General features: G+C 38.2%; 1 non-coding gene across 1 annotated transcript; it reads right to left on the bottom strand.

Moving 5' to 3' along the window:
• Positions 1-15,954: 15,954 nt before the first annotated feature.
• Positions 15,955-16,062, bottom strand: LOC148547696 (small nucleolar RNA R71). Its single transcript, XR_015898076.1, has one exon. It is a non-coding gene; the product is annotated as a small nucleolar RNA R71 (small nucleolar RNA).
• Between the last annotated feature and the right edge of the window lie 1,904 nt (positions 16,063-17,966).

The raw sequence follows: 17,966 nt of genomic DNA, 5'->3' as shown, positions 1-17,966 counted from the left end.
AATTCTTTCCCCTTAGCTACTGATTCTCCTATACTTCCATCTCTTGAGCGAAGTGAAATTCAATATACTAAGTCAAGTAAAATTAAAGAATCTCATAATATTCATCCTATGGCTACTAGTTCTAAAACTGGACATTCTAAACCAAAGACCTATACTACTATTGTTAATAGTACTTCTCACGCAGATTATATACCAAAAACTTCCAAGATTGCTCTTAGTATTTCACATTGGCAATTTTGTATAGAGCTATGATTGAAGAGTATAATGCTCTTATGAGAACAAAAATCTGGGATTTAGTTCCTATACCATAGAATGCCAAAATCATTGGATGTAGATGAGTTTATACTATTAAAAAGCTATCTGATGGGTCTATTTAAAAGTATAAAGTTAGGTTAGTTGCTCAAGGATTTCATCAGCAAGAGAAATTTGATTTTGAACAAATTTTTAGCCCAGTTATCTGACCTACTACCATTAGACTAGTTTTAATTATAGCTCTCTCTAGAAATTAGGTCATTAAACAATTTAATTTCAACAATGCTTTTTTAAATGGGAATTTACAACATATTATTTACATGTCCTAACCTATTAGTTTTGAACACTACAAGAAAATAAGCTTTCTGCCACGCTTTAAAAGTGTGCTGAAAAGTGCAAAAAAGCATGCCGATAGCTTTTCACCACGCTTTTTAAGCTATCGACACGCTTTTGAAAGGGTCACATCTGCCAGCGTGCCAGTTGCTCTATCGCCACGCTTTTGTGGATCTATCGGCATGCTTTTTTTGTTGGCACGCTTTCATCTCTTGCCACACTTAAAAAGCGTGGCCATAGGTCTTAACCTATAGGTACGCTTAAAAAGCGTACCGAAAAGTACACATATCGCCACGCTTTTAAAACGTCCCAGAATGTATGCTTTGGGCACTCTTTAAAACCGTGCCGATAGGGGAAGATATGGCTACACTTTTTAAGCGTGCCGATAATTGAAACAATGGCCACGCTTTTAGTAGCGTGCCAAGTTTGTGGGATATGGCCACGTTTTAGTAGGAGTAACAAATCTACTATTCTACTACATAATTTTATATGATCTGCCTAATTAAAGAGAAGAATAGAAGGAATAGAAGACAGTAGAATGAGAAGCAGTGAATTCCATTAATGTGAAAAATTTAGAAATGTAACAACACTCCAACTTTACATATGCTTAAAACCAAACCAATGAAATCAAAATTATTATTAGAAATGCAATATATATATATATATATATATATATTCAGCCATATATATATTTCTTCATAATAATAATCTTGAATCCCAGCCACACATACTTTAACACAGCATGCATTCTCCATTTTTAAAACACTGGTCCAGTAATAGTGAAGAAATTGTGTCATGTGGTTAGGAATTTCACACAAAATAATTCTCGGTGATAGCATAGATCCCAAATAATTAACAATACGCAAATAAAAAATTTGGTTTTGTCATAAGTACAAACCCCCGACAAGAATTAACCGAAGTATTAAAATCTCGGGTCGTCTCATAAGGAATTGCAATGTAGTGATGAATTATTAGCTATGAAGGAACAAGGGGTTTGGTTGATAAAAGGGCAAGAAATTAAATGGGCAAGAATTTAAATGATAAGAAGAATAAATCAAGAATTAATAAAGGCAAGGTAAAGAACTCTTGGCTAGACATAGGTAATTGAGATCACCATCCTTGTCTACAAACTATGTATTGACAATTATGAGGAACCAAGCTCATTAAGTCTACTTACAAAAGTCTTAAGTACGTAATATCTACTCCTAGGCTCGAAGTACGTCAAATGGCTTGATCAACATCAATCCATAAGTCCTAACCTAGCTACTAATTAACTTAGAGTCAATGGTTATCAAATTGACCACTAAGGGTTCTCAAATCACCAATTCAATGAGACCCAATGACTCAAGATTACTCAATTCCCTTAGCCTAGGCCAAAAATCAAGAAAACTACTCAAAAACTAGAGGAAACATTCTATCAAACATCTAGTGTACAATAAAAGTAAACATCACAAAATGCAAGAATTAACAAGATTCATAACCATCATGAGCAAGAAATATAAACCTACCAACTACCAATTTCAAGGAAAGTAAGATCACAACTCAAATCAATAAAAAAAGAACATCAACATCAAATTTCATTAAAAGAGATCCAAATCCAATATGAGTGCATGAACATAAAAGAGGCATAAAAGTAAAATTAACATCACAAACTAAGGGAATGAAGGTGTAGAAGCAAGAATTCATAAAGAAAACAAGATGAAAACATGAAATTGGACCTAGATCTAAGAGAAATTAACCTAATCCTAACCTAATTCTTGAGAGAAGACGGAGCTTCTCTCTCTAGAAAATTAACTAAAGGCTCATCATGACTAACTAAGTGCTCCCCCCTTTGCTCAATCTTCAATTCTGCATCAAATACCCTCAGAAATGAGTTGGAATTGGGCTTGGGCAGCTCAGAAATCACCCCCAGCGATTTTACTTTAAGTGGGTCACGTGCCGAACGTCACGCGTACGCGTGCTTGATGCATGCATGTCGCTGGAAAAATCTCTACTCACGCGTACGCATGCTTGACGCGTGCGCGTGGCTTGTGAATCTTCAATGCACGCGTACGCGTGCATGACGCGTGTGCGTGGCCCTCAATTCTCCATTTTGCTCATTTTTTCATGAATTCTCCACTTGCATGCTTTCCTCTTCATTTCTTCTATCCAATATTTGCCTTATAAACCTGAAATCACTCAACAACCACATCAAGGCATCGAATGGAATTAAAGTGAATTAAAATCACCAATTTAGGGGCCTAAAAAGCATGTTTTACAATTAAGCACAAATTAAGGAAGAATTACAAAACCATGCTATTTCATTGAATACATGTGGGAAAAAGTGATAAAATCCCCTAAAATAAGCACAGGATAAACCACAAAATTGGGGTTTATCAAACCTCTCTATACTTAAACTAAGCATGTCCTCATGCTTAACCAAGGAAGACAAGAAAATGGGTATGAACATTTATTCAATGCAAATAAACTATATGCTCCTATCTATATGAATGCAACTAAACGCATGCAACTACTTAGTCAAAATAAATCAATTTCCAAGAATACATATACAAGTACAAGGGCTAAAGGTATTAACAACCTAATCAAATCCACAATTGAATTAAATTATTGAAAAGAATTTTACAAACTTGCAAGAAATATGATCATTAGTGGAAACATGTAATTGAGCAATCGAACCCTCATTGGATGTGTATCCGCTGTAGTCACTCAAGTGTATAGGGTTGTGATGACATGTCATCATGTCATGTTTTTTATGCTTTTTCATACAAGAAATTGATGATTAATGCTTAATTATTGTTTGTGCTTAAATAGTATATTGCTTTGATCTTTTGATTCTATAAACTTTGTAGGAAATAAGTGGAAAAAAAAGTAAAAAAGCACAAAATAAGCTAAAAAGGAGAAAAGAGAAATTCTGGGGCACATTTTGGAGTTTTGGGACGCTCTGGAGCCTTAGGCCATGCTTTTAAAAGCGTGGCCCATGATTTAAACAAGGAGCGCTCTTGGCGCGAAAATGTCACGACGCGCACGCGTACAAGACGCTGATGCGTGGGGCAAGGATTTATGAAGACCCACGCGTACGCGTGCATGACGCGTATGCGTGGAAGTGGTTGGTGCTCATTTGGAAATAAAGTGCTACGTTGCATAAGTGAGCATTTTCGAGCAAAATCTAAAATGGGAATGGGAGTTCAGCCATCGACGCGTACGCGTGCATGACGCGTACGCGTGGATGTGACTTACCTGAAGAAGGACACGCAAGCGTGAGTTGAGCGGCAGCGTGGCAGTAGCATGTTTGAAGACCCACGCGGACGCGTAGGCGACCCGTACGCGTGGGGTAGCGCTCAATTGAAGAACGCTACACTCTTTTGGTGAACGCTTCAAGGGACGCGAACGCGTGGGTGACGCGTACGCGTTGATGTGCTAGATTGCCAAAGTACGCGTAAGCGTGAGGAACGCGTATGCGTGGAGGGCCCAAAACGCGAAAAGGACACGCACGCGCAGAGGACGCGTACACGTGGGTTCAAAAGCGTTCTGCTCACTTAATGAACGCTACGCTCTCCTTGAAGTGAATTTCTGCTCAATTAAATTTGATTCCAAGCCCATTGACACACCAAAGCAAGCAGAGCCCATTGCCATCACTCAAAGACACAAGAAACAGTTAGAATAGGAATTTCATTTAAATTGTAATTTGTTTTCAATTTCAATTTCATTTTCATTCTGTAAAGCCTATATAAAGGCATCAGTTTCATTTCACAAGGGACACGCACAGTAGGAGTAGGAGTAGAGTAGAGGCTCAGGCTGGAGGATTAGAGACTCCAGAACTCTCTTGGAGGATTAGAGACTTCAGAGAGCTTAGGATAGTTGATACACTTTTTCTTCCTGCACTTTTACATTTCAATTGTACTGAATTCAGTTTACTTTCATTGAAAATCTCAATTTTCTGCACTTTTATTTTTCTGCAAATTAATAATTCTGTTAATGATTCATCCTGATTTAATTTTCCTACAATTTAAATTTCCTGTTATTTGTTCTCAAGTTCTTTTCAATTACTTGATCTACTGCTTTCTTTAATTTTCCTGCACCCAAGTCCCTTTACATTTGCTGCAATTTCTGTTTCTTGCTCTTTAAGTTTCTGCCAATTTACCTTCTGCACTTTATACCTTCTGCGATTTACATTCTGTCAACACAATTTCACCCAATTCACCACTGTTAGCTTGACTAGACTAATCACCTCACTAAAGTTGCTTGATCCATCAATCCCTGTGGGATCGACCTCACTCCTGTGAGTTATTACTACTTGATGCGATCCGGTACACTTGCCGATGAGTTTGTGTGGAATCATTTTTCTCTCATCAAGTTTTTGGCACCGTTGCCGGGGATTGATATAGATCGACAATGATTAAGTGGGTGAGAAGTCTAGATTAAGCATTTTTCTTTGTTTTTTTTTATTTTTTGTTTCTACTGATACCAAGGTGTTTGAGTTATTGCCTCACTAAGAAATTCTTCTCTGTGACATGAATTCAATTTTCATTGGTGACTGTGTTTTACAAAATTCAAATGGAGTTCAAATCATCTTGTGATCAAACAAATTTTATGGCATATTACCCACCATCACCAATTGACTATACTAATGGTGGCTGGGAGTATCACCAAGAAATCACAGATTCTGAGCACTCCAATCAATGGAGATATGCTTCAGAGCCACAAGATGAACAAGACAAATTCATGGGATATTACCCACCACAAAATAATTCATATCAGTATCCTAATGATGGCTGGGAGTATCACCAAGAATTAACAGATTCTGAGCAACCCAATCAATGGGGATATGCTTCAGAAAATGATCAAGACAATTTCATGAGATCTTGCCCACCACCACAAGATGATTTAGGTCATTATCCTCATGGTGACTGGGAATATCAACAAGGAATGAGGGAGTATGAACAATCAAGTGAAATGAACTATTTCCCAGAGCCACAAAGTGACTCATATTGTTATGACACTGTGATGCGTGGCGTAAGTTTGACCAATTAAGAAATTATAATATAAGAACAACGTTCCGAGTATAGCTCTTAATCAGCAAAAATCCGCCTCATCAATTTAGAAAGGTTGTCACAAAAGTTTAGAATAAAAATACTGGGAGTATGAGTCCCAGGTCGTCTCCCAACGAGTTGCTAGAAAGGGTGCTAAGTTATTAATCAGGAGTTTTCTGGGTAATTTTGAGTTTGGGCAATGAGTAAATAAATAATTATAAATTAAAGCAATGAAAATTAAAAGAGATTTATATATTCAAATTAAAAAGCCTTGATTGGGGGAATGATTAATCGGAAGTTCTATCCTTGTTGGAATTCTCTCAAGTGTAGTATAAAGAGGTTGTTATTTTCACTTAGTTAACCCTTACTAAATAAAGGAAAGTCAAGTGATTGAGCTAACTCTTATTTGCAAATCCTAGTCCTCTCCCTTGGGAAGGTCTAGCGTTAGTAAATACAGAATTAGCCAACAACTTCCAATTTAACTAATCACTTGAGCATTCCAACTCAAGTGTCTCCTTTTAATCAACCCCCATGTCAAGTTGGGAATCTACTCCATTGACATGAGAATTACCTGCATAGAATTAAATAAGGAATAAAAGAAAGACATGATAGACAATAACTGCAATTTAATTAAAAAGTAAAAGTAATCCTTTGCATTAACAATCCATGAAAATAATCCAATTGTAACTCTAAACAAGAATTAAGAATATGGAATAAATAAAAGAGTAAGGAAACAAACTAGAATAGTATCTTCAACGGAGGTGATGACTCTTCAATATCCAAAGCAAAAGCAATAAACTATGAAATTATGAAAGTAAAGAAAACCTAGAGGAAGAGTAATTTTCTCTCTAGATTCAGATCTAAAAACTAAAACTATGCTAATGAGAATGTGTGTTGAGTCTCTGCATGTTTCCTGGCTCTAGTCTGTGTTTCTGGGCCGAAAACTGGGTCAAAACTCGGCCTGAAATTGCCTCCAGTATTTTCTGTTATTTCTGCATATCGCGCATGTCACGCGTACGCGTCAGTCACGCGTGCGCGTCATTTGGCAAATTTCCTTGTCACGCGTACGCGTCAAGCACGCGCACGCGTCATCTTGCAGAACTCCAATCCACGCGTACGCATCAGGCACGCGCACGCGTCGCTGCAAATTTCTCCATATCGCGCGCTCGCGTGAGAAATGTGTGCGCGTCGGTGCTCGCTGGTTATCTCCTTGGTTTCTTGTGTTCCTTCCATTTTTGCAAGCTTCCTTTCCATTCTCTAAGCCATTCCTGCCCTATAAAGCCTGAAACACTTAACACACGGATCACGTCATCGAATGGTATAAAGGAGAATTAAAATATACAAATTAAAGATCTCTAGGAAGCAAGTTTTCAACCATAGAACAAAACTAGGAAGGGATTGTAAAATCATGCAAATCATATGAATAAGTGGGTAAAGACTTGATAAAAACCACTCAATTAAACACAAGATAAACCATAAAATAGTGGTTTATCAACCTCCCCACACTTAAACATTAGCATGTCCTCATGCTTATCTCAAGGAGATTAAAAGACTAAATAAAGGAAAGTAAGACTCATGCAATGCAATGTAACCTATGAATGCAACTATATGCTAAAATGATTTTGCCTACTTGGTTAAAAGTAAATAAGTTCTTTAAGACAAATATAAATCAAATATCACTAATTAAAATCACACAGTAAAAACAAGTAAACTTGTAAGAAGACAACTCATGAAAGCAGGGAACATAGAATCAAGCATTGAACCCTCACTGATAGTATATGTGCACTCTAATCACTCAAGTGTATAGGGTAATCACTCTACTCTTCCCTAGTCATGCTTTCTAAACTTTGTTCTTCACCTAACCAATCAACAAGTATTTAATGTACCAATGCGAACATCATGAGGTCTTTTCAAGGTTGTAATGGGGCCAAGGTAAAGGTGAGGGTATATATATGGCTAAGTGAGCTATACATTGAATCCTTGATCAACCTAAGCTTTCACCTATACATACTCTATATACTTTTAAATTCATGCCTAGCTACCCAAAATTTCCACTTTTGCATTACATACTCATGCATCAACTTTTCTTTTAATTTGTATCACATATGCATTGATCTTTTCATTAACTGAACATTGGGGTAATTTTGTCCCCTTATTTATTTACCTAATTATATATATATATATATATATATATATATATATATATTTTTTTTTTTGAATAGAGAAAATTAAACATAACTTATCAATGCACATGGATTTTAAATTTTTTTCTAGTCTTACATGAGTAGGTACCCAAATTTCCAATATTTTTATCATGATACATTCCCTATTAACCCATGTTCCCACAATTTTCTCACACTTAATTGAAACACAATCTCTATTTTAAGCTAACCAAAGATTCAATTTGGGGTATTTAATTGTTTTTCTGCTTAAGGCTAGTGATGTGGTAAAATATAGAACAAATGGGATTAAAAGGCTCAAAGTGGCTAACAAAGATAATTGAAAGGGTAGGCTATTTGGGATAAGTGAGTTAATAATCAAATAATGGCCTCAATCATATGCATGCATATAACACATTAAACATTGGACATATAGACTGGAACAAAATATAGATTACAATCATAGAGAAGAAAAACACACAAGAATAAAATATTATGGTTAAATAATGTAACCATGTAATTAAGCTCAAATCTCACAGGTTGTGTGTTCTAGCTTTAAACTATATTCCAATTTACAATCTTCAAATAAGTTTTAACACAAAAGTTTTGATTTAAATTAGTGAAATTTTTCAAAATAGTCTTAAAAAGAAACTTATTATTTTTCAACCAAATAGAACATGCATGCAAATACCTATTACTATGCAATCTATCCTATCCTAAACAAAAGAAAAATAACTAATTTATTAGTGTTAAGAAAGAGAAATTACCTCTGGAAGTCAGGTACTGACCGATCTCCCCACACTTAAAGCTTGGCACCGTCCTCGGTGCCATCAGTCAGGAACAAAGGGGGGCTGGTAACAGCATTTCCACAATCGAGACCGTCATGGCTCCCTATGCTGGTAAATGAAGTGGAGTCCGGGGTGTCTGGGTCTTCTTCAGGTGGGTGGTTGCCAACAAGCAGCTCCTTGAGGTATGTAAATCGGCGCTTGTTACGGCGCTCTCTTCGTTTTCCCTGCCGGTCAAGCCGGTCTAACCTCTCAAGTATCTGAAGGAGTAGCTGATTTGTTGAAGGTTCTTGTGATGTGGAAGGAGGAGGGATATCTTCCGCTGGTTCTGTGCTTCGGTTGATAGTGGCTGCTGGAGGTCTGATATACTTCCCGTTAGGGACGTACTGATCATCCCGTGGAATCATGACCTTGGTGTCCCCAACTCTATAGGAGACTCCGACTACTGAGACTAGATCTGAAACCAAGGCGGGAAAAGGTAGGTTGTCCGCAATTTGTATGTGTCCCATAGGATGCCGAAGGTGTCTTAGTAAATTGAGAGGTTGGTTTGTAAGGATACACCAGAGGAGAATAGCCATATCTGCAGTGAAGGAGGACTCGTGAGTGCTTGGAAAGACGTAATGGGACATGATCTGTGCCCATACTTGAGCCTCCAAGGTGAGTGCTGAAGCCAATATGCCCTTAGGTCGGGATCGATGGTATCCATAGATCCATCTGCTGCTAGGTTGTGCTATAACTCTGAGAACGGCGTCCCAGTCAAATTGGTATGTCTGGCGTTAGAAGGAGGCTTCTTAGAATGCGTCCAATCCTTCTGGAGAAGGGGGAAGATCTAAAGCTTGCTGAATGGCCTCTTCAGTTATGGGGACTTGCTTTTGACGGACAAAGACAGACTGCAGTGTTGGCATGCGAAAATTGGAGTAGAATTCAACTACCCATGAAAGATTGACCTGTCGTGGCTGTCTTCGTAAGAATCGCCATTTTCTTCATTCAATTCGGGGCTCAACAAATTCAACAATGTGGGTTGGGAGGATGAGTAGGTACTCATTGTTATAGTTTCTCTCAGCCAGGATGTGGAACATCTGCTCACAGTAGCGGTTAGGGAATCGCGCAGTGTCCTTTGCTGGAAAGGCTTTCTCTTTTTCATCGACCTTGATGATCCTCTTGACTCGCTTTGTTGAGGGCTTTACTGCTGTTGAAGATGGCTCCGCAGCTAGTGCTCTTTTTGTTCCTTTCCTTGCCGGTGGTTTGGGAGTAGCTTTCTCTTTACCTTTCTTAGTGGCCATCCTAAAAAGGGAAAAAGAAAGTAACATTTAAATCTAAGGGTTAGAGCAAGGAAGAGGATGGTACAAGTGATAATCATTGCACGGTAAAGAAGGATGTCATTAACACATGGTCGCGACTACATGTGAAAAATTCATCAATGGAAATATAGCAAGTGCATATAATGGCAAGTAGATGCAAGATGTTTATTGGCATGCTGGCAAAGGCATGAGTAGCATAAATCAAGGATTAATTGCCCAATTTGATTATCAAGTGTTTCAAACTAACAATTTATTTGTATTGACAATTATATTCAATCAATAAAATATTGAAAGGGGTTTTGTGAAAAACAGGCAATAGAGTAGAAGAATAGAATAATTTAAAAAAAATGCACAATTCCATACGGGCTTTTTCACAAACACTTAGCATGCATGGTAAATATGTTATTGAAAGTATTAGTTTCGAACATGCAAAAAACCCTAAAATAATTACTGAGAATTGTCAAACAACTCCTTACTAATCCACAAGCAAAATATAGAAGAAAACAATCACCCAATTAAATTTCTAACACCAATTAAAAGAATGTAAAAAGAAAAAGAAAGACTAAGAAAACATAGATAATGAAATTAAAAGAAAAAAGAAGAGGAAAACATAAATTAAAATAATAATTGAAGAGTAAAAGTGGAAGAGAAAAAAAAGAAAACCTTGATGAAGAAGATGAATAAGGGGGAAGAAAGTAGTAGAAAGTAAGAAAGAATAAAGAAGAAAGAAGGAAGAAGAAAGAAATAAGAAGGAGGAAGAAGAATTAGGATTAGGGAAGAAAAGAGAGGAATTCTGGCGCTGATCTGGATAAACTGTGCGGCACAGGCGACGCGGACGCGTGTATCACACGTTCGCGGGGTTGTGATATTTTCAAGTGACGCGGACGCATCAAGGACGCGAACGCGTGACCTGAATTGTGCTATTGGCGCGAGAGCAGCCTCGCGTACGCACAACTCTCTGTTTTAATACGCACATTGCCAAAATTTAGGGTGACGCGTGCGCGTGAGGGACGCACACGCGTGAATGGCCTGATTTGGAAAACGACGCGCACGTGTGAGGGTCGCGTACGCGTGATAGGGCCTGTGCTTCCAGCACAATTCCAGCCCCACACCATCATGACTTTCTGGCCATACACCCTTTTACGTCGATTTTTCAGGGTCACGCGTGCGCGTGAGTAACGCGCACGCGTGGAGGGCTGATTTCGCAAGCGACATGGACGTGTCAAGGACGCGTTCGCGTGGGTGTGTTTGTGCCTAAGGCACGCCTCCAGCCATGCTCCCGCGTAACTCTCTGTTTCTTTTCTTCTTTGCTTCGTATGCACACATGACACGGACGCGTCAGCGACGCTCGCGCGTCGCGTGTATTTTTTTTAATGCAGAATGCAAATGCAAATGCAGACTATATGCAGAGATTATGAGAAGAGTCATTAAGAAAAATAATGTAGAATAAAATAAAACAAAACTAAGACTGAAACAGAAGATCATACCATGGTGGGTTGTCTCCCACCTAGCACTTTGCTTTTACGTCCTTAAGTTGGACGGTCTTCAGGCTCATTCTGCTTCTGTTGGTGGGTCTTCCAAGAGGAAGACCTCTAACTCTTTGTGTTCCTTCATCTTCTCACCATGATAATGCTTTAAGCGATGTCCATTGACCTTGATTCAATTGTAACTTGAAGGAAGACGCAGGTGGAAGACTCCATATGGCTCTGCTTTCTCCACTCTGTAGGGACCTTCCCATTTGGATCTCAGATTTCCTAGCATGAGTCTCAACCTGGAGTTGTAAAGGAGAACCAGATTTCCTGGTCTGAACTCTCTTCTCTTGATATGCTTGTCATGCACAACTTTCATCTTCTCTTTGTATAATCTGGATTTGTCATATGCTTCGAGTCGAAGGGTCTCCAGTTCTGCCAGTTGCAGCTTCCTTTCAGCACCAGCTTGTTCGAAATTCATGTTGCACTCCCTCACAGCCCAGAAAGCCTTGTGTTCCACCTCTACTGGGAGGTGGCAAGCTTTTCCGTACACTAAGCGGAAGGGGCTCATCCCAATGGGTGCCTTGTATGTTGTCCGATATGCCCAAAGCGCATCTTGTAGCCTGGCACTCCAGTCCTTCCTATGAGGCTTTATGATGAGCGGATAATTTATACGCTTTTTGGCATTGTTTTTAGTATGTTTTTAGTATATTTTAGTTAATTTTTATTATGTTTTTATTAGTTTTTAAATAAAAATCACATTTCTGGACTTTACTATGAGTTTGTATATTTTTCTGTGATTTCAGGTATTTTCTGGCTGAAATTGAGGGACCTGAGCAAAAATCTGATTCAGAGGCTGAAAAAGGACTGCAGATGCTGTTGGATTCTGACCTCCCTGCACTCGAAGTAGATTTTCAAGAGCTACAAAAGCCCAATTGGCGCGCTCTTAATTGCGTTGGAAAATAGACATCCTGGGCTTTTCAGCAATATATAATAGTTTATACTTTATTCAAGATTTGATGGCCCAAACCGGCGTTCCAAGTCAGCTTAAGAATTCTGGCGTCAAAACGCCAGAACTGGCACAAAAGCTGGAGTTAAACGCCCAAACTGGCACAAAAGCTGGCGTTTAACTCCAAGAAAAGTCTCTACACATGGAAACTTCAATGCTCAGCCCAAGCACACATCAAGTGGGCCCGAAAGAAGATTTCTGCATTAATTACCTATTTCTGTAACCCTAGGCTACTAGTTTTCTATAAATAGGACCTTTTGCTATACACTTTGATATATCTTTTGATCATGTTTTGATGATTGAACCCTCTTTGGGAGGTTGGCCATTCGGCCATGCCTAGACCTTGTTCTTATGTATTTTCAACGGTGGAGTTTCTACACACCATAGATTAAGGTGTGGAGCTCTGCTGTTCTTCATGAATTAATACAATTACTATTGTTTTTCTATTCAATTCACGCCTACTTCTTCTCTAAGATATTCATTCGTTCTTCAACTTGATGAATGTGATGATCTGTGACACTCATCATCGTTCTCATCTATGAACATGTGCCTGACGACCACCTCTGTTCTACTAGCAATGGCTTGAATGCGTATCTCTTGGGTTTCTAATCTAAGATTGGAACCTTCGTGGTATAGGCTAGAATTATTGGCGGTCATTCTTGAGATCCGAAAAGTCTAAACCTTGTCTGTGGTATTTCGAGTAGGATCTGGGAAGGGATGACTGTGACGATCTTCAAACTCGCGAGTGTTGGGCGTTTGACAGACGCAAAAGGATCAATGGATCCTATTCCAACATGATCGAGAACCGACAGATGATTAGCCGTGCGGTGACAGCGTGCGTAGAACATTTTCACTGAGAGGACGGGAAGTAGCCATTGAAAACGGTGATGCCCAACATAAAGCTTGCCATGGAAGGGAGTATGAATGATTGGATGAAGGCAATAGGAAAGCAGAGGTTTAAGAGGAACAAAACATCTTCATACGCTTATCTGAAATTCCTACCAATGAATTACATAAGTATCTCTATCTTTATCTTATGTTTTATTCATATTTTAATTATCAATCCTCCATAACCATTTGAATCCACCTGACTGAGATTTACAAGGTGACCATAGCTTGCTTCAAGCCGATAGTCTCCGTGGGATCGACCCTTACTCACGTAAGGTATTACTTGGACGACCCAGTGCACTTGCTGGTTAGTTGTGCGGAATTGTGATAAAGTGTGATTCACGTTTAAGGGCTCCAAGTCTTTGGCACCATTGTTGATGATCACAATTTCGTGCACCAAGTTTTTGGCGCTGTTGCCGGGGATTGTTCGAGTTTGGACAACTGACGGTTCATCTTGTTGCTTAGATTAGGTAATTTTACTTTTTATTTTCAAAAAAATTAAAAAAAAAATAAATACAAAATTTTTTTTCTATTTTGTTCTTCAGAGTTTCTAAGAATGAATTCTAGAGTTTCATGATGATTTGTTGAAGTTTGGCTGGCTGTGAAGCCATGTCTAATCTTTTGGACCGAGGTTTCAACTTATCATCACAAGAGCTTGTTGATTTCTATCAATCTTGCTGTTGAGAGCAATGATCTGCTAAAGCTTGCCTGGCCATTGGCCATGTCTAGTGTTTTGGACCGGAGCTTTCACTGAAAGCTTGGCTGGCTAGTAAGCCATGTCTAATTCCTGGACCGGAGTCTTAGACTAACATTGCAATGATTCCGGGAATTCTTATTAAAAATTTTGAATCCCTTTATTTTCTTTTCCATATAATTTTCGAAAAATTACAAAAAAAAGTTATAAAATCTTAAAATAAAAAATATTTTTTGTTTCTTGTTTGAGTCTAGGGTCTAATCTTAAGTTTGGTGTCAATTGCATGTCTTTATTCTTCTTGCATTTTTCGAATATATGCATTGTGTTCTTCATTAATCTTCAAGTTGTTCTTGATGATTTTCTTGCTCTGATCTTTAAATTCTCTTGTTTTGTGTGTTTTGTTGTTTTTCATATGTATTCTAAATTTGTTAGTGTCTCTACTATGAAAATTTCCAAGTGTGGTGTCTTGCATGCATTATTTATTTGATCTTAGTTTTACATGATTAGTTTTATTTTGTTGTTTCTCATCATTAAAAATTCAAAATTTTTTTAAAATTATGTCTTTTCAAGTCAATAATACAGAGAATTGAAGATTCAGAACATGCAGCAGAGGAATTACATAGAAAAAGCTGGGCATTCAAAACGCCCAGTGAAGAAGGAAAACTGGCGTTTAAACGCCAGTCAGGGTACCTGGCTGGGTGTTAAACGCCCAAAAAGGTAGAATTTTGGGTGTTAAACGCCAGAATGGATGCCATTCTGGGCGTTTAACGCCAGGAGGACACTAGAGGGAAGATTTTGTTTTTAATTCAAATCTTTTCCAAATTTTCATAATTTTTCAAAATCAATTCTTTTTCAAATCATATCTTTTCAATCATATCCTTTCAAAATCAATTTCTTTCCATTTTTTTAATTATCATTATTTTCGAAAATCCTTGCTACAATTAGTGATTCAATTCAAAATTTTCAAGTTATTACTTGCCTATTAAGAAAGGATCAAAAATTTTAATTCTAGAATCATATCTTTTAATTTCTTGTTAGTCAAGTAATCAACTTTAATTTTAAAAACTTTCTTCTTTTAAATTTGATTCTCAATCATATCTCCTTAATCATATCTTTTCAATCACATCTTTTTCAAAAATTAATTTTCAATCGTATCTTTTTTATTTCTAATTTCAAAATCTTTTTCAAAAATCACTTTATTTCTTTCCCAATATTAATTTTCGAAAATCATCAATCAAATTTTCAAAATTTCTTTTAATTATTTCAAAATATTTTACTTTAATTTCGAAAATTCTTCCCCTCTTCTCACATCCTTCTATTTAAGGACTAACACTCCTCCACTATCAACAATTCGAACTCTATCCCTCTTGATAAGTTCGAATTCTTCTCTTTTTACCTTCTCCTTCTATTCTTCTTTTCCTCTGACACTTCAAGGAATCTCTATACTGTAACATAGAGGATTCCATACTTTCTTGTTCTCTTCTCTTTCATATGAGCAGGAGCAAGGACAAAAGCATTCTTGTTGAGGCTGATCCTGAACCTGAAAGGACCTTGAAGTGAAAGCTAAGAGAAGCTAAAGTACAACTCTCTATAGAGGACCTAACAGAGCTTTTCAAACAAGAAGAAGACATGGCAGCCGAAAACAACAACAATGCCAACAATGCAAGGAAGGTGCTTGGTGACTTTACTGCACCTACTCCTGACTTCTATGGGAGAAGCATCTCAATCCCTGCCATTGGAGCAAACAACTTTGAGCTTAAGCCTCAATTAGTTTCTCTAATGCAACAGAATTGCAAGTTTCATGGACTTCCATTGGAAGATCCTCATCAGTTCTTAGCTGAATTCTCGCAAATCTGTGACACTGTCAAGACCAATGGGGTTGATCCTGAGGTCTACAGACTTATACTCTTCCCTTTTTCTGTAAGCGATAGAGCTAGGACATGGTTGGACTCACAACCTAAAAAAAGCTTGAACTCTTGGAAAAAGCTAGTTAATGCCTTCTTGGCAAAGTTCTTTCCACCTCAAAAATTGAGTAAGCTTAGAGTGGAAGTCCAAACCTTTAGGCAGAAGGAAGGTGAATCCCTCTATGAAGCTTGGGAAAGATACAAGCAATTGATCAGAAGGTGTCCTTCTGACATGCTTTCTGAATGGAGCATCATATGTATCTTCTATGATGGTCTGTCTGAACTGTCCAAGATGTCATTGGACAGCTCTGCTGGAGGATCTCTTCATCTGAAGAAGACGCCTACAGAAGCTCAGGAACTCATTGAGATGGTTGCAAATAACCAATTCATGTACACTTCTGAAAGGAATCCTGTGAATAATGGGGCAAGTCAGAAGAAAGGAGTTCTTGAGATTGATACTCTGAATGCCATATTGGCTCAGAATAAAATATTGACCCAACAAGTCAATATAATTTCTCAGAGTCTGTCTGGAATGCAAGCAGCAACAGGCGGTACTAAGGAAGCTTCATCTGAAGAAGAAGCTTATGACCCTGAAAACCCAGCAATGGAAGAGGTGAATTACATGGGAGAACCCTATGGAAACACCTATAATCCTTCATGGAAAAATCATCCAAACATTTCATGGAAGGATCAACAGAGACCTCAATAAGGCTTCAACAACAGTAATGGTGGAAGAAACAGGTTTAGCAATAGCATGCCTTTTCCATCATCTTCTCAGCAACAGACAGAGAATTCTAAGCAGAGCCACTCTGACTTAACAACTATAGTCTCTGATCTAATCAAAACCACTCAAAGTTTCATGACTGAAACAAGGTCCTCCATTAGAAATTTAGAGGAACAAGTGGGTCAGCTGAGTAAGAAAATTACTGAACTCTCTCCTAGTACTCTCACAAGCAACACAGAAGAGAATCCAAAGAGAGAATGCAAGGCCATAAAGACGTCTCACATGGCCGAACCTGGAGATGAGGAAGAGGCAGTGATTTCTACTGAGGAAGACCTCAATGGATGTCCACTGGCCTCCAAGGAGTTCCCTAATGAGGAACCATGGGAATCTGAGGCTCACACTGAGGCCATAGAGATTCCATTGAATTTACTCCTGCCATTCATGAGCTCTGATGAGTATTCTTCCTCTGAAGAGGATGAAGATGTTACTAAAGAGCAAGTTGCTAAGTACTTTGGAGCAATCATGAAGCTAAACGCCAAGTTATTTGGTAATGAGACTTGGGAGAATGAACCTCCATTGCTCACTAAAGAACTGGATGACTTGACTAGGCAGAAATTACCTCTGAAGAGACAAGATCCTGGAAAGTTCTCAATACCTTGTACCATAGGCACCATGACCTTTGAGAAGGCTCTGTGTGACCTAGGGTCAAGCATAAACCTCATGCCTCTCTCTGTAATGGAGAAGCTAGGGATCATTGAGGTACAAGCTGCAAGAATCTCACTGGAGATGACAGACAATTCAAAGAAACAGGCTTATGGACTTGTAGAGGATGTCTTGGTAAAGGTTGAAGGCCACTACATCCCTACTGATTTCATAATCCTAGAGACTGGGAAGTGTATGGATGAATCCATCATCCTGAGCACACCCTTCCTAGCCACAACAAAAGCTGTAATTGATGTTGACAGAGGAGAATTGATCATTCAAGTGAATAAAGACTCTCTTGTGTTTAAAGCTCAAGGATATCCCTCTGTAACCATGGAAAACATGAAGAGCTTCTCTCAATACAGAGACAAACAGAGCCCCCACAGTCAAACTCTAAGTTTGGTGTTGAACCCCCACATTCAAACTCTAAAGTTTGGTGTTGGGAGGTTCCAACATTGCTCTAAACATCTGTGAGGTTCCATGAGAGCCCACTGTCAAGCTATTGACATTAAAGAAGCGCTTGTTTGGAGGTAACCCAATCTTTAATTATCTATGTTAAATTTCTATTTTCTTTTGTTATTTTATGTTTTCTGTAGGTTGATGATCATGTGAAGTCACAAAAAATAATTGAAAAAGCAAAAATAGAAGGAAAAACAGTATTAAAAATAGAACACCCTGGAGGAGAAACTTACTGGCGTTTAAACGCCAGTAAGGGT

The sequence above is a fragment of the Arachis ipaensis genome, chromosome B8 (genome assembly GCF_059453495.1).
Source record: "Arachis ipaensis isolate K30076 ecotype BB chromosome B8, ASM5945349v1, whole genome shotgun sequence".
In the NCBI taxonomy this organism is placed as follows: Eukaryota; Viridiplantae; Streptophyta; class Magnoliopsida; order Fabales; family Fabaceae; genus Arachis; species Arachis ipaensis.
Note: the sequence above shows the minus strand (reverse complement) of the source record. Positions and strands in the feature narration are given on the sequence as shown.